Consider the following 26,364-nt stretch of genomic DNA (forward strand, 5'->3'; position numbering starts at 1 on the left):
AGAGCCTTCACCAGTTCCCATACACTGGCCTGAGAGAGAGATAATCTTCGGGGATATGTTGGTCGAAGCCCTCGAGACCGCTCAGAAATACGGGCCTAAACCACAGCTTTAAATGTGAGCAGAGAGAGAGAGAGAGAGAGAGAGAGAGAGAGAGAGAGAGAGAGAGAGAGAGAGAGAGAGAGAGAGAGAGAGAGAGAGAGAGAGAGAGAGAGAGAATGTGTGTGTGTGTGTGTGTGTGTGTGTGTGTGTGTGTGTGTGTGTGTGTGTGTGTGTGTGTGTGTGTGGTGTGTGTGTGTGTGTGTGGTGTGTGTGTGTGGTGTGTGTGTGTGCGTGTGTGTGTGTGTGTGTGTGTGTGTGTGTGTGTGTGTGTGTGTGTGTGTGTGTGTGTGTGTGTGTGTGTGTGTGTGTGTGTGTGTGTGTGTGTGTGTGTGTGTGTGTGTGTGTGTGTGTGTGTGTGTGTGTGTGTGTGTGTGTGTGTGTGTGTGTGTGTGTGTGTGTGTGTGTGTGTGTGTGTGTGTGTGTGTGTGTGTGTGTGTGTGTGTGTGTGTGTGTGTGTGTGTGTGTGTGTGTGTGTGTGTGTGTGTGTGTGTGTGTGTGTGGTGTGTGTGTGGTGTGTGTGTGTGTGTGTGTGTGTGTGTGTGTGTGTGTGTGTGTGTGTGTGTGGTGTGTGTGTGGTGTGTGTGTGTGTGTGTGTGTGTGTGTGTGTGTGTGTGGAGGACAGACTGTGCCCCAGGGCGTTTCATTACGTCCCTTCTCTTCCTGTTGGTGATCCGGTGTTTGCGTGTTGTAACCCAGAAATTCTCTTATTGCTTCTGTAGAATGTTCCAGTCAGGAGGCAATCCTTGCTGAAGCCAAAGAAGAAAAAACGGCGGAGGAAAGGAAAAGAAATAAAAGACTGAAAGAGAAAGTTAAATAAATGAGGGAGGAAAACAGATGAGCAAGAAATGTAGTATATATGCTACGGAAGAGATATCAAGTCTAGCCAGGCAATTTAGTCGTAATGAGACAAAGTTAGATGATCCTGGTCATTACCATAACGCTCCTAAGTTAGGACGGTAGGTACTTCCATGGGCGGCTGCTGTCTAAAACTTACGAACATGGAAGTGCCAAGATGTTTCCGGGTACCACTTCAACACTCCTATGTTAGGACGGTAGTATTTCCGAGGGTAGTTGCTGTCTATAACTTACTAATACAGATGGTACCACTTCAACACTCCTATGTCTGAAGGGGAGTATTGCCTTAGGTGGCTGCTGTCTACAAACTATTGACAAAGAAGCCCTAAAGACGGTTCTTAGGCACCACTTTAACACTCCCAGATCAAGGTTGTAACACTTCTTTGGGTGGATGCTCTATGAAAAACAACTGTCTACCTGTACTCACCACGTCCAGTCCCCATCAATATGCTTGTTGTCAGTTATATACAAGGTTATCGTGATCATGCCGGCCTGCCCACACCTTGTGCGCACGATTATCACCACAATGTGGAAACCTGCTCACAACAGCCATCCTAAGCGTGTGGTTATCATGTATCACGCACACGTGATCATACCATCCAGCCACGTGCCGGGTTAAGCAGCAGCTAGAAAATAATGGACCAACTAAAGCTGGTTACGCATCGTGTCTGCAGTATACTCAACAGCGACACTCTCTCTATAGCGGTCAATTGATTTCAATGTCCCTATGATCATCGACTAACAATGCTGTGAATTTAAACAATTCTGAATTTCGCTGTTACATCCAAAATCCACTCTGCCTTAGTCAGCACTGACGAGGCGGGCTATGGGCCGAGAAGCACAAGAGCCCGTCAATCAAAGAACTATTACGTAACTAAGAAACAGTATTTTCAAATCCAACCTTCGCATTCGAGTTTGAAGAACATTATCGATAGCGTTCGAGAAGCAAGAAAACTTATCTGCAAACAACAGCAGACCTTATGATAGGATACAGTAAGAATCAATTTTCTCCTCTTAACGCTCACAATAGCATATACTGAAACGGTGCAGCAAGCGAATTCCTCTCCCGTAGTCTAGGTCTATTAGGTCCATATTTCCGAGGCACTGATGCAAAATATAGCACACTGTGACATACAATCGACGTAATGATCATTTCACTCTAGTGAAAGAGGGGACGTGCCTAGTCAACCGTTCATCGAAGAATTTGAGGGTTTCAAGAGTTTTGGGTCGAGAATCCCTGAGTAGGGAGACCCTAAGAGCTCATAAGTGTGTTTGAGAGCGGCCCTGGAGGCTGGAGGAGGGCTGGTGGAGGGTGGCACTAGAAAGTCGGTGGAGAGAGGCCCTGGGGAAGCAGAGGATGGGACCAGAAACCCAGTAAAGGGCGGCCGTGGGTGGACGAAGAAGAATGGAACGACGAGGCTAGTGGAAAGCGGATCTGGAGGACTGGAGAAGTGTGGCAGTAAAACGCTGGTTGAAGGCAAACCTCGAAAGTTGAAAAGGGAAGACTCGTGAATATCTGAAGGTGGTCCTGGGAGGGTTGAGGAGGAAGACACCACAACTGATGCTGGAGGGCGACCCAGGATGGTTGGCAAAATGTGGCACTACAAAAATGACGGCAATGTGAGATCACAAAACTCTGCTGGAGATGCAAGGCAATACCAAACTGACAGTGGCTGAGGGCGACTCTGAGCGGCTGTGGGAGTGAGTGAGAAGGTTGCTGGAAGGATGAGTGACACCAAATGGTTGGTAGTTCGAGGAGGGTGTCCCCAAAGGGATGCTTAAAAGGTGTTCCAAGAAGGTGGTCGACTATTCAACTCAGTAGAATTAACTCTGAAGGGAAGCACTGGAAAGATGGCGCAGAGCGACTTAAGGTGCTAGAGCGTTGGTGGCTGGAAAGTCTGAAGGGCTGAGACAATAGATGGTAGGTGCATGGTAGTTCTGGAAGGAGGCATGAAGTGGCCGTTGAAGGAGGCCTAGAGGAAGACACAAAGTGACTACTAAAGGAGGATTGGAGGAAGGCACAAAGTGGCTGCTGGAGGGAAGCATAAAGTGGCCGTTGAAGGAGGGTTGGAGGGAGGGACAAAGTGGCTGCTGAAGGACGGCTGGAGGGAATAACAAAGTGGCTGTTGAAGGAATGCAGGAGGCTGGTACTAGACGGTCCGTGTTGGATGATTCTGGGGGAAGGAGAGTCACTAAGAGCTCTGAGAAGAAGGGCTAGCAAAGGCAGGAGAAGATTGGTGAAGGGTGGCTAAAGGCAGGTAGAAACAGTTATAGATGGCTGAAGTGTGACGCTGCAATGTTCGTGGAAGACAGTGTCATAGATGGCTGACGAAGTATGGACTGAGGGGTAAGAGACACTAAGTTTACTGAGGGACAGTTCTGGAGAGAGGAACCAAATGGATGCTGGAGAACGGTTCTGGAAGGAAGTTTTAGATAAACGATGATAGGACTAGACAGAGGTATATGGATGGTAGAGGACAGTGCTCTCAGGCGGCATTAGCAGGGTGACGGTTGGGCTCTGAGGACAACATGAATGGCGTCACTGGCAGGATGATGTTGGGAGCTCTGCAGGGCCTGCGGGAATCACTAAATCGTTGGTTGAGGCTTGCTCTAGTATGCTGGATGGGAGCACTAGATGGTTAATATAAGAGAGCTCTGGATCAAGCTTACATATGGCTAATGGAGAATAGCTATATAAAGTAAACGACACTATTTGTTTGATGGATTACGACACTGAAGAGAAGTACTGGATGACATGTTGGTGGTAGATTTGGAAAGCGGCATCAGATGGTTAGTGTCCAAAGTCTCTGGAACGGAGCACTAAATAGCTGGAGCGATCTGATACGAAAGATTTGGTCTAGAACGGTTCTGAAGGGCTTCAGGAAGGTGAAAACTGGCACGAGGATAGCTCTAGTACGAGACATTAGATGGCTGGTGAAGGACAACTCTGGAGGGAAGCAGTATATGGCTGGAGGAAGATAGATGTGGAGGGGAGGGAGACATCAGGTGGCTGGAATAGGTCAGTTCTGAGGGGAGGCACTGGATGCTTGGTGGCAGAGAGATCTGGATGGCAGGAGGGATGCACTAAATGACGTACGGCAGGTGACTACAAAATGCCAGCGTCGTATGTCAACTAAATGCTGTCTGTTGTGATTGATATTATCCATTTATTTCTATGGAATAAGTAGTTTTCACTCAGGCATTGGACGGAAAGGTACACCACCATTTTCAAGTATAGGCAGTATAACCTATGACACACAGAAATACAATTCGAAGAGGAGGATATAAGGTGAGAGCCAGTTACTCCCTAAGGAGTGTAAAAGTCATATACTGCAATATCGAGTGTTCCTAACGGCCTCACTCCAAGGTTATAATATCACTGCAGTTCTACAGGGAAGTTGATGAGAAACTATGCACTGGGTGATAACTAAAGAAGCAGCGATATAGTTACATTACTAGTCAACAGCAAACACAAATTAAATCTCATGTGTCATGAAAGACAGTGAGCGGTCGATGTACGCGAGACGAATAATTATGATTCTGGTCCTTTGTGTCAACGGGAAGCTCAATGACAAACTAAAGGTTAGAGACTTGGGCTATTGGTTCACTCCTGAATGATGCTTCAAATCCATAAGAGACGATGCTTATTTACAGTTACATTGGCTTAAGTTTGATTAGAATACGACACTTTTCACGGTTTTTTGAAAAGATGAGATATGATTAGATACTTCAAACCTAAATATAGTAAATGGATATCCAAAGCAGCTATCTGTAGCAATGAAAAAAATCTTATAGATATATAACACATACTCGATGCGGTCCCACGGATGTTAAACTTTCTTCCCGTACAGTACTTATAGGTAATCATATATAGGTAATTACACACACACACACACACACACACACACACACACACACATACAGAGACAGGACAACACGAGGGTAAAACTATTTCCCCGTCGCATACAAATATTAATTAGATAATAATCACAACTCGAGTGTAAACCTCTCATCCTGTAACACATTAATAGTAATCACACACAGATTTTCCTAATTACCTTAACGCGTCAAATAAGCACTAAATATTATTTTCGGCTAAAATAATCGAGATATTATCTGTAACAAAGTGTAGCAAGTGTAGCTAAAATGATTTAATGATCAAGAAGACACCTGTTCACGGTTAGTACGAATATCTGGCTGACACCACAGATTTGTACACTGACCATGACGCTTCCTTGGTTAACCACGTGACCACGACGGTACGACCCATCAGCATGACGGTAAGATCACTGAATACGACGGTACGACTATTGATCATATGACGGTACGACCCTTCAGCATGACGGTAAGATCACTGAATACGACGGTACGACCGTTGATCATGACGGTACGACCCTTCAGCATGACGGTAAGATCACTGAACACGACGGTACGACCATTGATCATGACGGTACGACCCTTCAGCATGACGGTAAGATCACTGAACACGACGGTACGACCATTGATCATGATGGTACGACCCTTCAGCATGACGGTAAGATCACTGACACGACGGTACGACCATTGATCATGACGGTACGACCCCCAGGCACGAGGGTTACGACCGCTGAGGATGATGGGATGATCACTGAGCATGACGGTACGACCCAGTGATGCTAAATGCATTGGCGAAACGTTCTTTGTAAGAGGATGGAGAGAGATGGGTGATTATGGGTGTCTATGCACCTGGTCATGAGAAGAAAGATCATGAGAGGCAAGTGTTTTGGGAGCACCTGAATGAGTGTGTTAGTGGTTTTGATGCACGAGACCGGGTTATAGTGATGGGTGATTTGAATGCAAAGGTGAGTAACTCGGCAGTTGAGGGTATAATTGGTGTATATGGGGTGTTCAGTGTTGTAAACGGAAATGAAGAAATTGTAGATTTGTGTGCTGAAAAAGGACTGGTGATTGGGAATACCTGGTTTAAAACGAGAGATATACGTAAGTATACGTATTTAAGTGGGAGAGATGGCCAGAGAGTGTTATTGGACTACGTGTTAATTGAGGCGCGTGAAAGAGAGACTTTTGGATGTTAATGTGCTGAGAGGGACAACTGGAGGGATGTCTGATCATTATCTTGTGGAGGCGAAGGTGAAGATTTGTAGAGGTTTTCAGAAAAGAAGAAAGAACGTTGGGGTGAAGAGAGTGGTGAAAGTAAGTGAGTTTGGAAAGGAGATTTGTGTGAGGAAGTACCAGGAGAGATTGAGTGCAGAATGGAAAATGGTGCGAGCAAATGACGTAAGGAGAGTGGGAGGAGGAATGGGATGTATTTAGGGAAGTAGTGATGGCTTGCGCAAAAGATGCTTGTGGCATGAGAAAGGTGGGTGGTGGGCAGAGCAGAAGGGTAGTGAGTGGTGGGATGAAGTAAGATTGTTAGTGAACGATAAGAGAAGCGTTTGGACGATTTTTGCAGTGAAATAGTGCAAATGACTGGGAGATGTATAAAAGAAAGAGGCAGGAGGTCAAGAGAAAGGTGCAAGAGGTGAAAAAGACGGCAAATGAGAGTTGGAGTGAGAGAGTATCATTAAACTTTAGGGAGAATAGAAAGTTGTTTTGGAAGCAGGTAAATAAAGTGTGTATGACAAGAGAACAAATGGGAACATCGGTGAAGGGGGATAACGGGGAGGTAATGACAAGCAGTGGTGATGTGAGAGGGAGATGGAGAGAGCATTTTGAAGATTTGTTGAATGTGTTAGAAGTGTTAGATGACAGAGTGGCAGATATAGTGTATTGTGGTCGAGGTGGTGTGCAAAGTGAGAGGGTTAGGGAGAATGATTTGATAAACAGAGAAGAGGTAGTGAAAACTTTGCGGAAGATGAAAGCCGGCAAGGCGGCGGGTTTGGATTTTACTGCTGTGGAATTTATTTAATAAGGGGGTGGCTGTGTTGCTGACTGGTCGGTGAGGATATTCAATGTATGTATGGTTCATGGTGAAGTGCCTGAGGATTGGCGGAATGCATGCATAGTGCCATTGTACAAAGGCAAAGTGGATGAAGGTGAATGTTCATATTAGAGATAAGTTTACAGAGTATTCCTGGGAAATCATATGAGAGGGTATAGATTGAGAGGGTAAAGGCATGTACAGAGCATCAGACTGGGGAAGAGCAGTGTGGTTTCAGAAGTGGTAGAGGATGTGTGGATCAGGTGTTTGCTTTGAAGAATGTATGTGAGAAATACTTAGATTAACAAATGGATTTGTATGTAGCATCTATGGATCTAGAGAAGGCATATGATAGAGATGCTCCGAGGAAGGTATTAAGAGTATATGGTGTGGGAGGTAAGTTGCTAGAAGCAGTGAAAAGTTTTTATCAAGGATGTAAGGCATGCGTACGAGTAGGAAGAGAGGAAAATGATTGGTTCCCAGTGAATGTCGGTTTGCGGCAGGGGTGCGTGATGTCTCCATGGTTGTTTAATTTGTTTATGGATGGGGTGGTTAGGGAGGTGAATGCAAGAGTTTTAGAACGAGGGGCAAGTATGCAGTCTGTTGTGGATGAGAGGGTTCGGGAAGTGAGTCAGTTGTTGTTCGCAGATGAAACAACGCTGGTGGCTGACTCGAGTGAGAAACTGCAAAAGTTGGTGACTGAGTTTGGTACAGTGTGTGAAGAAGAAAGCTGAGAGCAAATGTGAATAAGAGCAAGGTTATTGGGTTCAGTAGGGTTGAGGGACAAGTAAACTGGGAGATGAGTTTGAATGTAGAAAAACTGGAGGAAAGGAAGTGTTCTAGATATCTGGGAGAGGATTTAGAAGCGGATGGAACCATGGAAGCGGAAGTGAGTCACAGGGTCAGGGAGTGGACGAAGGTTCTGTGAGCGTTGAAGAATGTGTGGAAGGCGAGAGCGTTATCTCGGAGAGCAAAAATGGGTATGCTTGAAGGAATAGTGGTTCCAACAATGGTATATGGTTGCGAGGCATGGGCTATAGATAGGGTTGTGCAGAGGAGGGTAGATGTGTTGGAAATGATATTTTTGAGGATAATATATGGTGAGGTGGTTTGATCAAGTAATGAAAGGGTAAGAGAGATGAGTGGTAATAAGAAGAGTGGTTGAGAGGGCAGACGAGGGTGTATTAAAATGATTTGGTCACATGGAGAGAATGAGTAAGGAAGATCGCCAAAGAGAAAATATGTGTCAGAGGTGGAGAGAAAGAGAAGTGGGAGACCAAATTGGAGGTGGAAGGATGGAGTGAAAAAGATTTTGAGCGATCGGGGCCTAAACATACAAGAAGGGGAAAGGCGTGCAAGGAATAGAGCGTATTGGTATACCGGGGTCGACATGCTGTCAATGAATTGAACCAGGGCATGTGAAGCGTCTGGGGTAAACAATGGAAAGTTTTGTGGGGCCTGGATGTGGAAAGGGAGCCGTGGTTTCGGTGCATTACACATGACAGCTAGAGACTGAGTGTGAACGAATGTGGCCTTTGTTGTCTTTTCCTAGCGCTACCTCGCGCGCGCGGGGGAAGGAGGGTGCCATTTCATGTGTGGCATGGTGGCGACGAGAAAGGATGTGGCAGTATGAATATGTACATGTGTATATATGTATATGTCTGTGTATGTATATGTATGTATACGTTGAAATGTATAGATATGTATATGTGTGTTTGGGCGTTTATGTATATACATGTGTATGTGGGCGGGTTGAGCCATTCTTTCGAGAGCGACGAAGTATAATAAATGATTATGATATATATATATATATATATATATATATATATATATATATATATATATATATATATATATATATATATATATATATATATATATATATATCGTTTTGCTCGATCTTCACAACTATCTTTATAAATTACGATTTGGACAGAACTTCTCTGTGGTGCAATTGCAGCCAAGTTACGTTAATTGGTCCTAAAACTTAATTTCTTTCCTCTTTCTAAAACCCTTTACAGTTTTCCCATCTCCTTTAATGGTTCTGTGATTCCAAGAGTCAACACACACACACCGGTACTTGGTATTGCAGTAACCCTCCATTACACAAATGGCCAAGACTACCCTAAAACAATGGAGGTCTTGTCCAGATGCCGAAAATTCTAACTTCTAACCGGCAGTGGCACACTCGCTCGTTCTTGTGTGGACATGTGTGCTGTTTCTGAGGAGGTTCTGACTTAACACACATACCTCGTAGAGTCCAAGGTAAATCATCGACTGATCAAGACGCTCCCGGTCTGACCTCAAAACTTAACCCACTTGCCCGAACGGAGACGTGGTGGTTGGTGTCGAGGATATGTCCCCGCCATATTAGCTAGAATAAGGTACACTTCGCAAACCGCTGTCAGGCTGTTGGTGATTATATATATATATATATATATATATATATATATATATATATATATATATATCGGTATGTGGATTCATACTAACATAAATACATAACACATGAAGCCTCTCTTTAAGGATACTGATAACAAACCGAAAGGAAAACCATAAACTGGTTAATAATTATAATATTAAAGTAATGAACACAGATGAAGAGAGAAACAGAGATATTAAATGGAGCACAAACAGCAGCAGACGACTGGGCACTGTGTCAAGGATGTCTGTGAAAGTAGAGTCAGAATAAGAAGAGTCAGAACTTAATGAGGAGAAGTTGGAAAACCCACGTATATGAGAAAGAGAAGAAATGCCTAGACACTTTATGATGAAGCAGTAAATAACTGTCAACAGTATCTTCATGTGGCCCATGTAGCACGGCAGACACTCCGGGATCATTGTCTCCGTCGTCGTCAACATCGTCATCGCGTCTTCCGTCCATATTCTGGAGTCAACAACTGCGTCTTAACCCTAGTGGTCTGAATTTGACACGTCTAGAATAGATCATTAAACTTTAGTTATTCGCAAGACTTAAATAACTGAAGGGAATAAGACCCTCAGCTTCAGCTTAGATTTTGCACGAGGTATATCCCTCATACTTTGGTTTAATCTGGAGCTTTACTTGCTTCATTACTTGAAGAAAATTTCCACTTTTGGCTATGGAACTTAATAGAGATGTTTTCGATATTTTCCGCATGATATTTCCAACCATCCTTACTTCACTCCCACCAGCTATGCTGCACTACAGGTGAGAGAAATACTTCACAGAAAGTCCCTCTAGCTAAACACGTCTGGGGTGTTGCTCTCATGTACTATCGTTGGTCAGTTGTTTCATGCGTATCAATTCTATCAAAATACTTAACCTCATTCAAATTAATAATGCTCAACTAGGAATTTTATCCACTACTGCTGATAAAAGACTCAAACAGTTGCCTAGGTCAAGGTCAAGACTGTCGATGCTGTGACATTCTGGGCGCCCTAGTTGAATAATCTCTTCCCCAACTCGTTTCTAGGTTAAAGAAGTTAAGGTCGTTGGGAAGTCTCTCAAAGGATTTGTTTTTCAGTCTGGGAACCATACTTGTAGATCGCCGCTGCATTCTCTTTAATGTCTCTATCTATTTATCTTTAAAGTAGGGTGACCAAAAGTGGACATAATCTTCAATGTAAGACCGTAACGATTAATTCTTAAAAGTGAGAGAAATCTTTTCAAGCGAATTTGTATGCTTAAAGCCATTTTTCTTCTCAAACGCTTCTAATCAGCATTTATTTGGTTTTAAGTCATCGAAGATTACCATTATTATATCCCTTTCCTAAATCACGTTATAGAACTCAGCAGAATGCACATTGTTTTTCATTTATATGTCATTTATCACTTGTGAACTCAGTCTTTAGGTTTGTCCATTGGTTCTCAGAATATCACAGCAAAACTCATCATCGTCATTAATGTATATCAGAGTGTGAATTAGGTGCAAGACCGATACCTGTGGCACTCCACTTGTTACGGCTAACCATTTTTAGGCTTCAGTACAACACCGTCTTAAAGAATACACTTATAACATAACGGGCGAACTCTTTTATACTTGTTGACACTAATTTCAGAAGAATGCAGAACAGTAACAAAACATTACTAAACTTATTAACCTAACAACAGTAAGTTTCAGACACGTTAGGCGGGTAAATAATTTTCTGAGCTAATTATAAACCAAAAATCTTTCTTTAGCTCTTAGATATTTATCTTTTGATAAATGGGACATTACTGGCTGGAGATAAGAATCAACGATATAATCAAACGAAGATGTCTCACTAATGGGTCAGTGGTCTGACCTTGGCACTACCTCGCTGAGATGGGAAAGGTGGTTTAACAAATACGTCTAAATACAGCATCATCCTGATGAAAAGGACAAGAACACTTTAAAACATATGTCAGGAAGTACAATATTAATAACAAATGAGATGGTATGTATATTGCTAATTGGTTCTCGGATTGGCATAATATTTTGTTCGTTACTAACAAAACCTTGTTTCAAAAAAATTAAATAAAAGGATGATGAAAAAAGAATGTAAAAGAGTTATAAGACTGGTAACTGCTGAAGTATGTGTTGTAGCACAAATGCCAGCAAAATCCATTGTCCCAACAATTCTAAGATGAGGAAAACCAGACAGAAACATAGCCCCTGGCACATCACTGGAGCAATTTCAACCATAGCTGTAATGATCACGTCAAGTCATGTGGTGAAGGGATGCCTCCTCCTAATTCTTATATCAGATGGCACGACTCACGTATGTTCATCGTTAAGGTAATACATAGATCTTTTCTCACAGTTACTCGCAATAACTTCATCATCCCCCTCGTTGCAGCGGTTACAGGAAGGAACCAAACTCTACAACTCAAAACTTTTGACTTTTCTTCTGCAGGTGTTGTGGAGAAAGGTTAATACTATATTAACCTTCATTGACGTCACACTGGAGAGAAAAGCTTTAAGTTTTGTGTAACTTAGTTTGGTGTATTCCCAGAGCAACAAGAGGCGAGGACATGAAGAGAGATATTATCATTATCATTACTATTATCATTATTACTATTATCATTACTATCATTATCACAATTATTACTATTACTATTATTAGAAGCAGTATTATTGTTATCATGATTACTATTATTTGGGGGCAAGAAAGTCCTCGAGGACGCTGTCCTATTCCCCGTCCACTGAAGGTGAGACAGACTTGACGAAGATGACTTCACCATCACGGACTTGCGGGAGGAGTCCGCTAACACCTAAAATCAGGCACGACTATACATACACTGCAGCTAGTCTCACAACTGTTGCTGAAAAACGTAATTGCAATTTAGTCTCACCATAACTTGAGGAAGTCAAAAGGGGAAAGGAGGAATCAACTGCAAGTGCTGATGATCAGAGGCAGGTAGACAAAAGTAGAAGGATGAAAAGATGCTAAAAGATATTCAAAGCTGAGCTTGAATCAGTAATTAGGATCACTTTAGGAAGAGATCTGGTTAATTTCAAAAGTAATTTAAGGGGAGAAATGACACTAGGTATAGTTCAGACTCCATTACAAGATCCTGACGAGACCTTTTGAGAAACTCTGATCAAAATAAATGTCAAACAAGTGAAAAGATTCTAATATTATGAAGAAAACCTGAGGCTCTCACACACGGATTAAGATCACAATGGCTTATATCAGCTCTGGGGCTTACCAGTGAGCTGGTTGTAAGTGGCTAAAAAGTTTCACTTAGTCTTGACATAATCTTGGTGGTGTGCGCGTAGGAACAGCTTAACCACCAATGTCGCTGCTAAAGAACGACATAATTCATACACGGTAATAATAGGAAATACAATGTAATGAATTTTCCAAAAGCCAAATTCGCTAATGAATACACGTATCTTATACATACATGATTATAATATGTACAGATATGTATGATATATATGTGTAGGTGTAAGGAGAGGTCACTGTCTGTGAGGGGAAAGATGGGTATGCTTACTATCACAGTAGTCCCAGCGGTGCTGTATGGATGCGAGGTTTGGCCCATAGATAAAAAAAAAAGAAGGGGGAAGTGTTGGAAATGGAATGTATAAAGACAGAGGTGCGTGTGTGTGTGTGTGTGTGTGTGTGTGTGTGTGTGTGTGTGTGTGTGTGTAAATCCTCCCCTCTTATAATTTTCCAAAAGAAGGAACAGAGAAAGGGGCCAGGTGAGGATAATCCATCAAAGGCTCAGTTCTCTGTTCTTAGCGCTACCTCACTAACGCGGGAAATGGCGAGTAGTATGAAAAATAAGTATATATATATATATATATATATATATATATATATATATATATATATATATATATATATATATATATATTCCTGGGGATAAGGGAGAAAGAATACTTCCCACGTATTCCCTGCGTGTCGTAGAAGGCGACTAAAAGGGGAGGGAGTGGTGGAGCTGGAAATCCTCCTTTCTTGTTTTTAATTTTCCAAAAGAAGGAACAGAGAAGGGGGCCCAGTGAGGATATTCCCTCAGAGGCGGGAAATGGCAAATAGTATGAAAAAAAAGAATGGATTTGTATGTAGCATTTATGGATCTGGAGAAGGCATATGATAGAGTTGATAGAGATGCTCTGTGGAAGGTATTAAGAATATATGGTGTGGGAGGAAAGTTGTTAGAAGCAGTGAAAAGTTTTTATCGAGGATGTAAGGCATGTGTACGTGTAGGAAGAGAGGAAAGTGATTGGTTCTCAGTGAATGTAGGTTTGCGGCAGGGGTGTGTGAAGTCTCCATGGTTGTTTAATTTGTTTATGGATGGGGTTGTTAGGGAGGTAAATGCAAGAGTTTTGGAAAGAGGGGCAAGTATGAAGTCTGTTGGGGATGAGAGAGCTTGGGAAGTGAGTCAGTTGTTGTTCGCTGATGATACAGCGCTGGTGGCTGATTCATGTGAGAAACTGCAGAAGCTGGTGACTTAGTTTGGTAAAGTGTGTGGAAGAAGAAAGTTAAGAGTAAATGTGAATAAGAGCAAGGTTATTAGGTACAGTAGGGTTGAGGGTCAAGTCAATTGGGAGGTGAGTTTGAATGGAGAAAAACTGGAGGAAGTGAAGTGTTTTAGATATCTGGGAGTGGATCTGGCAGCGGATGGAACCATGGAAGCGTAAGTGGATCATAGGGTGGGGGAGGGGGCGAAAATTCTGGGGGCCTTGAAGAATGTGTGGAAGTCGAGAACATTATCTCGGAAAGCAAAAATGGGTATGTTTGAAGGAATAGTGGTTCCAACAATGTTGTATGGTTGCGAGGCGTGGGCTATGGATAGAGTTGTGCGCAGGAGGATGGATGTGCTGGAAATGAGATGTTTGAGGACAATGTGTGGTGTGAGGTGGTTTGATCGAGTGAGTAACGTAAGGGTAAGAGAGATGTGTGGAAATAAAAAGAGCGTGGTTGAGAGAGCAGAAGAGGGTGTTTTGAAGTGGTTTGGGCACATGGAGGGAATGAGTGAGGAAAGATTGACCAAGAGGATATATGTGTCGGAGGTGGAGGGAACGAGGAGAAGAAGGAGACCAAATTGGAGGTGGAAAGATGGAGTGAAAAAAATTTTGTGTGATCGGGGCCTGAACATGCAGGAGGGTGAAAGGAGGGCAAGGAAGAGTGAATTGGAGCGATGTGGTATACCGGGGTTGACGTGCTGTCAGTGGATTGAATCAAGGCATGTGAAGCGTCTGGGGTAAACCATGGAAAGCTGTGTAGGTATGTATATTTGCGTGTGTGGACGTATGTATATACATGTGTATGGGGGGGGGGGGGGGTTGGGCCATTTCTTTCGTCTGTTTCCTTGCGCTACCTCGCAAACGCGGGAGACAGCGACGAAGTATAAAAAAAAAATATATATATATATATATATATATATATATATATATATATATATATATATATATATATATATATATATATATATGGTTATTGACCCAACCTGTAATGTATTCTACACCCCCTTCAGTAGATTATAGGAAAAGTGAATGACAGGGTAGCACTGCAATGAGTGTTGAGAGTTTAGAGGATGGAAGGCGGGGATACAAGAAAATTTACGTGTAAGGAAGAGCAGAAAGACTGCCTGAGTGACCTGTGGATGAAGATGGAGTCAGACCAGCATTTTCTATGCTCCCCATGTTTATTCAACGGCTGTATGAATGGAGCAGTGAGTGACGCTCTGGCAGGTAATACAGGTAGAGAGGGGTTATACTACGATGGAGTGGAGTCGAAACCTGAGCCTGTGTATGTGTGGGTGAAGCTGGTAGTGTGTTCGTGGGTTAAGCGATAGCTGTAGTAGTAGTACTAGTAGCAGCAGTAGTAGTAGTATGTAGTAGTAATTGTAGTAGTAATAGTAGTTCAGAGCCTGGGCGAGGCCATGGGAGATGTTGTAAGAGGGGATGGGGTTATGGTTGAGGAGGATTTAATCCGGAGTGTGAGATAACGAAGGATGATGGGAGGTAAGAGAGGATCAGGGACTGTAAGTACTTGTTGGTTATACGTGGGGAAAAAACAAAGCATCAAATGAGGCCGAGGTATCTAAGAGTGATGAAGGACGGGTACTAGAGCTGAGGTTCTGACAAAGATCACGGAAGGTAAGTCAACCAGCTGGATTGTGTGGGTGGGGTAGCCTGTTGGTAGGGTCAGCTGAGTCTACTTTGGCGTACGTATCTCACTGACATCTGATGGTGATATGATAAGGTAACAGGGAGAGTGAATGATGTGGTGGTGTATTTCTAAGGTTTGGATGTGGAGTGAAAAGATTGGAGAGCCTGAGAGACTGTGGTTATGGAAGTGGGTAGAAAGCAGGTGAATAGGTGAGATGTGGAGACGAGATAGGAAGCTCTTTTTTTGAAAGGATGAGCGAAAGAATGCTAAAGATGTGCGTGGGAAAGGTATAGGGAAGAGGGAGAGGATGGGAGAGGATGAGGAAGAAGGATGAGAGACAGGATGGGTAAGGGGGAAGCAGAGTGATAGAGGCGTGGGTGAATGTACGAAGAGGAGGGCCAGCGAAGGAGTGTGTTGACGAGAGGGATGGCAACATGATGGAGTGTTACGTTCTATGATGGAGATTCATAAGGAGAACATCATGCAAGAATAATTATGGTGGGCGACGTAGTAGATGCAAGTGGGTTTAAGAAATCACAGAGTACCAAGGATATACATATGTACATGAAGACAGGAGAAAAAGCTCGTAAATACTGCGCACTGTATATGCAGGATGAGGAGACAAGAGAGAGAATAGGTAAGCGTTTTGTTGATGCAATGCACAAGTCGATGACATACTACAAAGCAATTTGGTGTTACCTGACTCCGCCTGGTTAAGGTTTCACCGTGAGTGAAAGTTACGTTTAACGAGGCTGTATCATTGTCAGTTGACGAGACAAAGTACAGTATCGTCAAAGAGCTTACTGTTCTGCAGGAGTATCTTGCAGCAGAAGCCTCCGGGTAATGGGTCCTAAAGTAACACCAAGATCCTTTCAAAATAGGATCCAGGGGGTGATTAAATGAGTCAATAGATAAATATACAAGGTAATTGAAAATGAATATGATATGGGTGTATGGAACTGACGTTATACAAATGTTTGGGTGAAAGATATTGACGATTTAAGCTGCCAGAAGACAAGAGACCTCGCTAAGATAAGGTCTGGCGAATCTTTATCAACAACATGATCATAACTAATGTATCCTTTATCTATGCAAATGTCAGTCAGTTTGACTATATACTACATAGATTGATGAAAAAGTAAGTTCTAATATCTTTTATCTGTATAGAATGCAATCAAAATATCTAAAAGTGAACTTGTGGTTGAAGACTTAAGAAGGCGTACCTAACACACCTATGTAGTGGACGTGACTCTTTGTCAATACCTCATCTGAGCTGAGGTTATGTAAGAACAGTGGCGGAAAGGAACGAAATGATAATACTATATCACAAAACTGAAGCTGATTGTTTTAGAAATTTACTTTCGCACACGTACTTCAAATTTGGTCGACTTGTACTTTACTCAAGTACATCTTAAATAGAATATACGTTGAAAAGTAACTAATGTCAAGTCAAAGTTTATTTTTCGATGTACTTGAGTGAAAATAGATCTCGAAATTTTCTCTTACCGTCTATGGGAAACACTTCCATTCTACACACCGTTCGGTCTGTCATTACATAACGCAGGTTTGGACACGTAGAACATACAGACATATCCTGTCACCTCCTCATGTCCCATGCAGCATGCAGGAGAAGCCGTGTTTGGCTACAAGACGACACTGTCACACACTAATACGTGAGTTGCTCGTATTAATGGCATATCCTAAATCACCCTCATCCCCTCCCCCGACAAGGGAGTGTATTGGTTTTGGTCACAAGTTGTCACTCCAGTGATCCCGGGTTCGATTCCAGCCATGAATCATATATATATATATATATATATATATATATATATATATATATATATATATATATATATATACGTACACAAGAACAGGATGAACTCCTTTCATTCTGAAGTGAGGACTTCTCTGTGGAGACTGTTATCTGTTTCATCAACTGACGATGATACGGAATCGACAAAGGTGACTTTTCACCCGCTGTATAACCTCAAGCTGGTGGAGTCTGGCATACGAGCGTGTGTTAATTACATACAGACAGAATCCTAATGATTAACATGTCAGTCCAACTGCCTTTCTCTAATGCATGACAGTCTTCATTAGAATTGATCAGATTAGAAGAAAAACAAGTCTAAGTCAATCACAGTGAACGCATAAGTATAACGAATGAAGGGAAATTGAAGATACATTTTTCTTCTGTTAATCTATCATTTTCTGATGATAATCCCATTACTAAAACACATCGGAAATTAGTGATACGTAAGCGCACTTCTCCTCGGCCAGCTCTGTTCACCTATATATATCTTCCATTAATCTTTACAGTTCACTGAATTCTAAGAAAAAACCCAAAGAACATAAGAGGGATATCTGTTACCTCTGTGATAAGACAGGCGAGATCTAACTCTCACCTCGTAGAATGTCCTAACTCGCGTCCCTCCCCGTCTCTGGCTAGTCATTCCTCTCCACCTTCAGCGGCTTAGGAAAGTCTATCTGACACCCGTAAACTCAGAGTAAACGGAAGACGGGGAGCTCAGAAGTCCTTTTAAAGTGGTGCACTACGGCAGGGTGTGACGGAGGGGAGAGGAGCGTAATGGCGTGTGTGTGTGTGTGTGTGTGTGTGTGTGTGTGGTGTGTGTGTGTGGCTAGGCAGGGAGAGAAGGGGGAGGAGTCACGACGGCGGGGAGAGAGAGAGATCAAATGTCACACGACCAAAAGTTTTTCTTTTTTTACTGCCTCCTGCAGCGTCAGGCAGGAAGTTCATGCCATGTGTCTCCACAGACGTAAGACTCTTTCGACATCTTTTAAGAAGACTTTTATGTGTTTAGCAGTTTTTCTCCCGGTGAGGCGGTGCCATTCAGGAGGGGTTTTAGTACGGGTTCTATGGCAGTGGCCAATCACAGCTTATCTTGATACCTCCTCCTCCTCCTCAGCGTCCACCGTCTACAATCTCGAGCAGGTACTCGACCAGAAGCCGCATATCACTATCATCATCTCATGACGTCAGTGTCTGAGCAAAGAAGAAATGAATAGTTGCGATAAGAATATCTGATGACGACCCATCGTACACTCTCATCGTTCGGTCATGCTATGTTAACCTGAGAGTAAAACGTCGTGAGTCTGTTGGGATAACATATGGGGGTATCATCAAGCCTCCACCGCCCGTGTGAAGCAGGGAAGGGAGAGGTGGAGGTCCTGCACCCACAGGAGTACTTCCCCCCGGAGTATGTATGGATCTAGGACTCGATAAGGTACACCATAATACCCACGGACATCTCAACACTTGATGTATACAGCCGGAACTTTTTAGACGCCCGAGTTCTACTCTTGGGCGCAACACTCGGCTCGCAGCCAACCCAACTGTTCATCTTTTATGGTCTGGTCGATAGGTAGGTTCCTGGCTTAGGCTGAGATATATATATATATATATATATATATATATATATATATATATATATATATATATATATATATATATATATATTATATTGTATTATATTGTATTATATTATATTATATTGTATGTAGCATTTATGGATCTGGAGAAGGCATATGATAGAGTTGATAGAGATGCTCTGTGGAAGGTATTAAGAATATATGGTGTGGGAGGCAAGTTGTTAGAAGCAGTGAAAAGTTTTTATCGAGGATGTAAGGCATGTGTACGTGTAGGAAGAGAGGAAAGTGATTGGTTCTCAGTGAATGTAGGTTTGCGGCAGGGGTGTGTGATGTCTCCATGGTTGTTTAATTTGTTTATGGATGGGGTTGTTAGGGAGGTAAATGCAAGAGTTTTGGAAAGAGGGGCAAGTATGAAGTCTGTTGGGGATGAGAGAGCTTGGGAAGTGAGTCAGTTGTTGTTCGCTGATGATACAGCGCTGGTGGCGGATTCATGTGAGAAACTGCAGAAGCTGGTGACGGAGTTTGGTAAAGTGTGTGGAAGAAGAAAGTTAAGAGTAAATGTGAATAAGAGCAAGGTTATTAGGTACAGTAGGGTTGAGGGTCAAGTCAATTGGGAGGTGAGTTTGAATGGAGAAAAACTGGAGGAAGTGAAGTGTTTTAGATATCTGGGAGTGGATCTGGCAGCGGATGGAACCATGGAAGCGGAAGTGGATCATAGGGTGGGGGAGGGGGCGAAAATCTTGGGAGCCTTGAAGAATGTGTGGAAGTCGAGAACATTATCTCGGAAAGCAAAAATGGGTATGTTTGAAGGAATAGTGGTTCCAACAATGTTGTATGGTTGCGAGGCGTGGGCTATGGATAGAGTTGTGCGCAGGAGGTTGGATGTGCTGGAAATGAGATGTTTGAGGACAATGTGTGGTGTGAGGTGGTTTGATCGAGTGAGTAACGTAAGGGTAAGAGAGATGTGTGGAAATAAAAAGAGCGTGGTTGAGAGAGCAGAAGAGGGTGTTTTGAAGTGGTTTGGGCACATGGAGAGGATGAGTGAGGAAAGATTGACCAAGAGGATATATGTGTCGGAGGTGGAGGGAACAAGGAGAAGAGGGAGACCAAATTGGAGGTGGAAAGATGGAGTGAAAAGATTTTGTGTGATCGGGGCCTGAACATGCAGGAAGGTGAAAGGATTGCAAGGAATAGAGTGAATTGGAGCGATGTGGTATACAGGGGTTGACGTGCTGTCAGTGGATTGAATCAAGGCATGTGAAGCGTCCGGGGTAAACCATGGAAAGCTGTGTAGGTATGTATATTTCCGTGTGTGGACGTGTGTATGTACATGTGTATGGGGGGGGGGTTGGGCCATTTCTTTCGTCTGTTTCCTTGCGCTACCTCGCAAACGCGGGAGACAGCGACAAAGTATAAAAAAAAAAAAAATATATATATATATATATCTATATATATATATATATATATATATATATATATATATATATATATATATATATATCATTAGACCTCACTAACATCTGCTCTCCAAGGGGATTAGTGAAGCCCCGCCTCACAGCTTCCTGTGTGCATTTAACGACTTCAACACTTGTATCTACCGCACTCTGTCTGAGGATGTAATAGACGAAAGTACTCACTGTTCTCATTTTCTCTTTCCACTGGTGATTGTGCATATACTTCTTCATATATATATATATATATATATATATATATATATATATATATATATATATATATATATATATATATATATATATATATATATATATATTCTATGAGTCCACGGGGAAAATGAAACACGAAAAGTTCCCAAGTGCACTTTCGTGTAATAATCACATCATCAGGGGAGACACAAGAGAGGAATATAACAGTCAGTTGATATATATATATATATATATATATATATATATATATATATATATATATATATATATATATATATATATATATGTATATATATATATATATATATATATGAGATGGCCATTGCTAATGCATTCAGTCGTCCCTGCCGCCTTAGCTACCATAAAAAGGCCAGGCAAGTTGCCCAGTTTTCATCATAATGATATACAGCGTGTGTCAACAAAAGTTCAGGACCGTTCGTCCTGTCGGGCCGTAGCTGGTGCTCCCGACTGCCTCAGCACGATGGCAAGACTCACATCTTCCTCTATGACCGGTATTACTGTACAATCCTTATTGATGTGACTAACATCTCCATTTCAGAGCGGTTCTATAGCAGTCAAAGCCATTCAGTGAAATGACACTGAGAAACACAAGCCGGTCGCTCGAATGAGTATTGACACACCCTTGCCATGTCCTCTGTATAATACCGGACGAAACTCGTTATGTCATTAACGTCATGTGAATGATGATCCTGCGACAAGAAGATGGATCCTCACAAAACAAGTTCAATAGGGCGATGTATGGATTTAGGTGTCGTCGTATATTTCCTTCACTTACTGGTATATTTCTAAATGTCATGGTGTATTTCCTATGTATACTGGTATATTCCCTTCATATAATGGTATATATCCTTCATCTGCTTATATAATGCCTTCTTCTACTGGTATTCTCTCTTCATATGTTGGTATACTTCTTTTACATGCTGGTATTCATCCTTCGCCTATGGGTATATTTCCTTTATCTTCCGTTACATTTCATTCATCTGCTGTCACATTTCCTTCAGGTACTGGTATACTTCTGTCATCTGCTAATATTTATCATGCAAGCACAGGATATTTCCTTCAAATATTGGTATAATTCCTTCATTTCATCGTATATTTCTTTCATTTACTGGCGTATATCCTTCACCTTCTGGCATATTTGTTTCATCTATTGGTGCATTTCCTTCATTTGCTGGCATGCCTCTTTCATCTGCTGGTATATTTCCTTCACCTACTCTCTCGCTTCCTCCTCCAACTCACATCCTTCCGTATTATTAATGAGTTAGACAACAATCTCACGTATTTCTTGATACACAAAATCGATATTATGAACTCGGAGGAGGGGAACGAGAGAGCACTTCCCTGATGATACTGGGGCAGGCTGGCTGGCTGGCTGGCTGGCTGGCTGAGAGAAATTTACACGCGTGATCTATCATCACCCACCATCTGACACTACAGCAGATACGGGTCTGCGTCAATACTGGGCAAAACTTCACGAGTTATGTTAGAAGTATGAGCCCGCGCTCTGGTCTGGGGATTACGTGATATAATGGTGTGCTGCACAATTCTCAGTGACAGCTGGGGAAGACCGGTTTCAGACTGTGTGATACAGATAAAAGGAGGATGATTTTCTATAGATTTACATATAGTCTACAAATTTACGTTACATGATAAACGGAAACCATAATGGTAGTATCTGAGCTGCCACTTTATAACGAGGTTATATTTTCATCGTACTAATGAAACTAATTTCATTATGCTGCAGATTTCCAAATCCCATGGTAGAGATAAGTCTAAATAATTTTGCGGATGTTTGGAAAATGGCTCAGATCCTCACGACGTAGAAGTTTCTCATGAAACCATGTCGTAAATCTTAAAGCAAAAAAAAACAAAAAACTATACCTGTGTTACACTGTGGTATGATATGCCATAAGGAGCCGTGACAAAATATCTTATATTGATACAGACCAATTATACAGGAGTCGTTAAGTGACCCACACGTAAGATATAATAAACACATACGACCCATATGGTCTTATTATACCTGTGGCTTTTTAGTATACATGTACACCTAGTCCTAGACCTGCGGTTCAAGATGCTAGACCAGCAGCAACACAAGACATATGGCAGGCCATCTGATAACTGATAGTGCCTAGAAACGCGATGCACAAGTTTTTCCAGTTTGGCTCTGATAGCTTATTACGGCCTTAAGGATCTACCCCACAGACCTAAAAACCAAGTAACCAAACATCCAACCAACCAACCAACAAGCAATGAACAGATGATGATGTAAGTTGTAATCCAACTTAAGAAAATCAAGTGAATTTTTAAAGATTTTGAAAATCATCAGTAAACTGAAGAGATCCTCCTTTCAGGTGAAAATTCGTGACTATCGTTCCAAAACCACTTTACGCTGATTGGATGTAAAGACAATAACACTACCGCTGGAGGAAAACGCACACGAGTGATTGCGTTGGTCGCCGATACCAATTTGATTTAACGACCGCAATAAGCTATATGGGCAGCATTAAGTATACCAGAAAAAAATAAAACAATACACCTGATCCCAGTGAAGCAGTTGCCTGGAAATGTCAACTTGAGGCAGAGTTCAACGGTAAGATTATGTATATAGAGATGTCAAGGATAAAGACGAAGAATGCGTAGATTGGACAACTAAAAAAAAATGAATCAAGTGGCAATTGTATGTTAATGCAAAGCCTGAAACATAATAAGTATTCCTGTAACTTGAAAAATCATCCACTATGCTCGTGGAAGGCGTGGGAAACTAATATAATATCTCGGTGCTTACATCCTCGGGGGAAGCCCCGAACCACCATTTCCTGTGATGTTAAAGGAGACAGACGGTCCCACGTATCAACTGCGCCACTGCCGCTGCAGACAAATCGCTTTGGCGCTACTAGCTTAGAAAATGCTGTTCTACAGCCGCCACCGCCGCAGCTATCTCGCTACTCGCACTACCTGCGAAGGTGAAGACTGTGTGTACTGGTCGCCATTACCACAGCTAACGCACATGCTCGCAAGACCAGTTAAGACGATACTGCCCACTGCTCGCCACTGCCACAACTACCCCACTGCTCGCCCTACCAACCCAAGGAAAGACTGTCCACAGGTCATCAAACACTGCTCACATTAATGAGACAGTGTCATCATCAACATATTCCAGTCTTTAAAAGATAATCACTTATAGACGAAGCGTCAAATGACAACCTTTATATTAACAATATTATTTTTGTAATCTAAAAATATTGTTCTTTTTTCCCTTCACAAACCTGTACAACCCCCGCTTTGACCTCTTACAAAGAAATACAAAGGAATTCAGAGCAACAGACCACTGGGTCCTTTCGAAGCTGTTTGTGATGGTGGAAGACATCAGAAACTCACACATTACCGTGGTAAAAGTTAAAAGTCGTACGGATAATTCAAAGAGAATAACCTGCAAATTGTTATATTGACAATGTGCTAATGTGTCAAGGTAATGGATCATCTCATGACATAGCTGGCCAGCTGGGTACCAAAGCTTTCGGGCCAAGTGTCAGAGGTTCAGGATGGTGAAACCTGTGACATGATTCAATACACTGAAGAGTTGAATACCGAGGAGGAAGAATCTAAGGATAGATACCTTAATGGGTAAAAAACTGAAGATGATAACGCTGCTACACTTACAATAGTACGATGATCTCTTTCTGTTTCCTGGTCACTGCCAAAATACAGTGTACGCTCTTCTACTGAGGCAATGGCTTTCTTCGATTCAATAACTACTACAGGAGAAGGTAGCTACCCGCAGCTACCGAACACCTACAGTGTATGAGGCTCCTTCGTGAGACACCTCTGCTGCTATCTGTGGACGCGCCTGTCACGCCGCGCCGTCTACACAACTGAACTCTCTGTCCGTTCACTGTAGACAGAGCGGCTATTCGACTGTTTCATTTCACAACCCTTGATGATATATATGTTCCTCTTATCAATTATCTATGTATCCATAATTACCCCAGTACCAATTTCTACGACAGAGTCATGGTGTTACCAAGGACATTTCTAAGGCTCCTATACCCAAAGTTGCGCTACTACCGTTAGCAGGGAAATGTAGGCTCGTTTGGAGTAGACTTTCTTTGCCAAGAATGTACTCCAGTGATACAGCCTTGCCAAAGGTGACTTTTCACTCGCGGTGTAAACCTCGAACAGGCGGAGTCCGGCAATAAGCCCTTTCATCATTGAAATGCACACAAATGTAAAGGAGAATCTTTGATTAGAATAAACCTGAAATGTATATGATCAAACATTAGGATGAATCTTGATTATATAACCAGGATCATAAGATATTCTGGATGTTGGTAGCTTATGACGTAAGAGAAGCACAACGGACATTACTCACATTACACCGAATTGAAACAAAAGTGAAATGAAGGTAGACGAGACCAAATGAAGGAGCCGATCCTTCTTGAAGAAATACCAGAACCGAATCATGAATATCTGTCACTTCTGACGGAAGACTAGAAAACTTATTGAAAGTGTTTGTGTATGTAATCAACTGTTTGTACAGTACGAGGGGGGAGTTATATATTACCGAGGCCCTATCTGTGTGTGTGTGTGTGTGTGTGTGTGTGTGTGTGTGTGTGTGTGTGTGTGTGTGTGTGTATGTGTGTGTGTGTGTGTGTGTGTATGTGTGTGTGTAATTACCTATGTGTAATTAGCTATTTGCATTGTATTGGGAAGGAGTTTTACACTCGTGTGCAGACGACGATCTAGACTGAAAAAGTCATTCAAACTTTCATCAAATCTTCACACCGTCTGTACCTTCTCCGCAGATTGAGAATACTAGGCGTCTCACCAACTGTGCTTAGGAATTTCTATATCATCTTCATTTTACCTAAGCGCACCAACGCCTCTCCAGTGGCGCTCCTCACTAACAGCTATACAGAGATCGGCTAGAAAAAGTGTGGGAAAAGGGTATGCAGAATAATCCTGGGCTCTTCTTACACCACTTACCAAGAGGCTCTCATCTTGCTGAACTTGTCCACCTTCTCCTACTAACACCGGCAGCTCTACGGCAGTTTGACCATAAACTGTTGACACACCCCCATCACAGACACCACCTCCTACCAGACGCCCCTCCATCATGGATCGACATTCGTTAACACAGTCGATTTGTTTCAATCTGGGCTCGTACAGACATATACCTAGCTTTGTAAATGGTATAAACAATCTATGAACAACTACAGAGCCAAGCAAGAGAACAGTTCAGTTTTCTAAAAGTTAGGCTGTTTGGTATGTCACCTTCTGTGTTACTATAACTGTGCATCACTTAATATTTAACCAAGTGCATGATGTATAAACCATACTATTTACTATGTAAACATTTCTGTATATCTGTCACCCTATATATCTAGATATGCTTCACTCATATGCTTGTCCAAAGTGTGTAATTATTCAGTCCACCTTGATCTTAAGCTCTTGCGTGATTAGTTAACTAACCAGTAACTATCATGACCTCCCAGTTCTGTTAACTGTAACACTTCAAACATTAATTCATTTAAGCATTTTCAGCCGAATGGTTGCCTCAATCCACGTTATCAATCCTCAATCAACGTTATCTAATCATTTTTTCATTTAAACACACACACACACACACACACACACGCACACACACACACACACACACGCGCGCGCGCGCATCATAGCCATCTTTAAACGTAGGAGACCAGGAAGATGCGCTGAACTACATATCGGTTCCTCTAACAAGTGTGGTCTGTAAAATTCTTGAAAAGATAATCCGAAAGTACATCACAGGAAGATAGTGAGCTTTGTTTTAGACGAAAGGTAAAGCTGGGTGGATCGTCTGCATCAAGCCTA

The sequence above is a fragment of the Panulirus ornatus genome, chromosome 2 (genome assembly GCF_036320965.1).
Source record: "Panulirus ornatus isolate Po-2019 chromosome 2, ASM3632096v1, whole genome shotgun sequence".
NCBI lineage: Eukaryota > Metazoa > Arthropoda > Malacostraca > Decapoda > Palinuridae > Panulirus > Panulirus ornatus.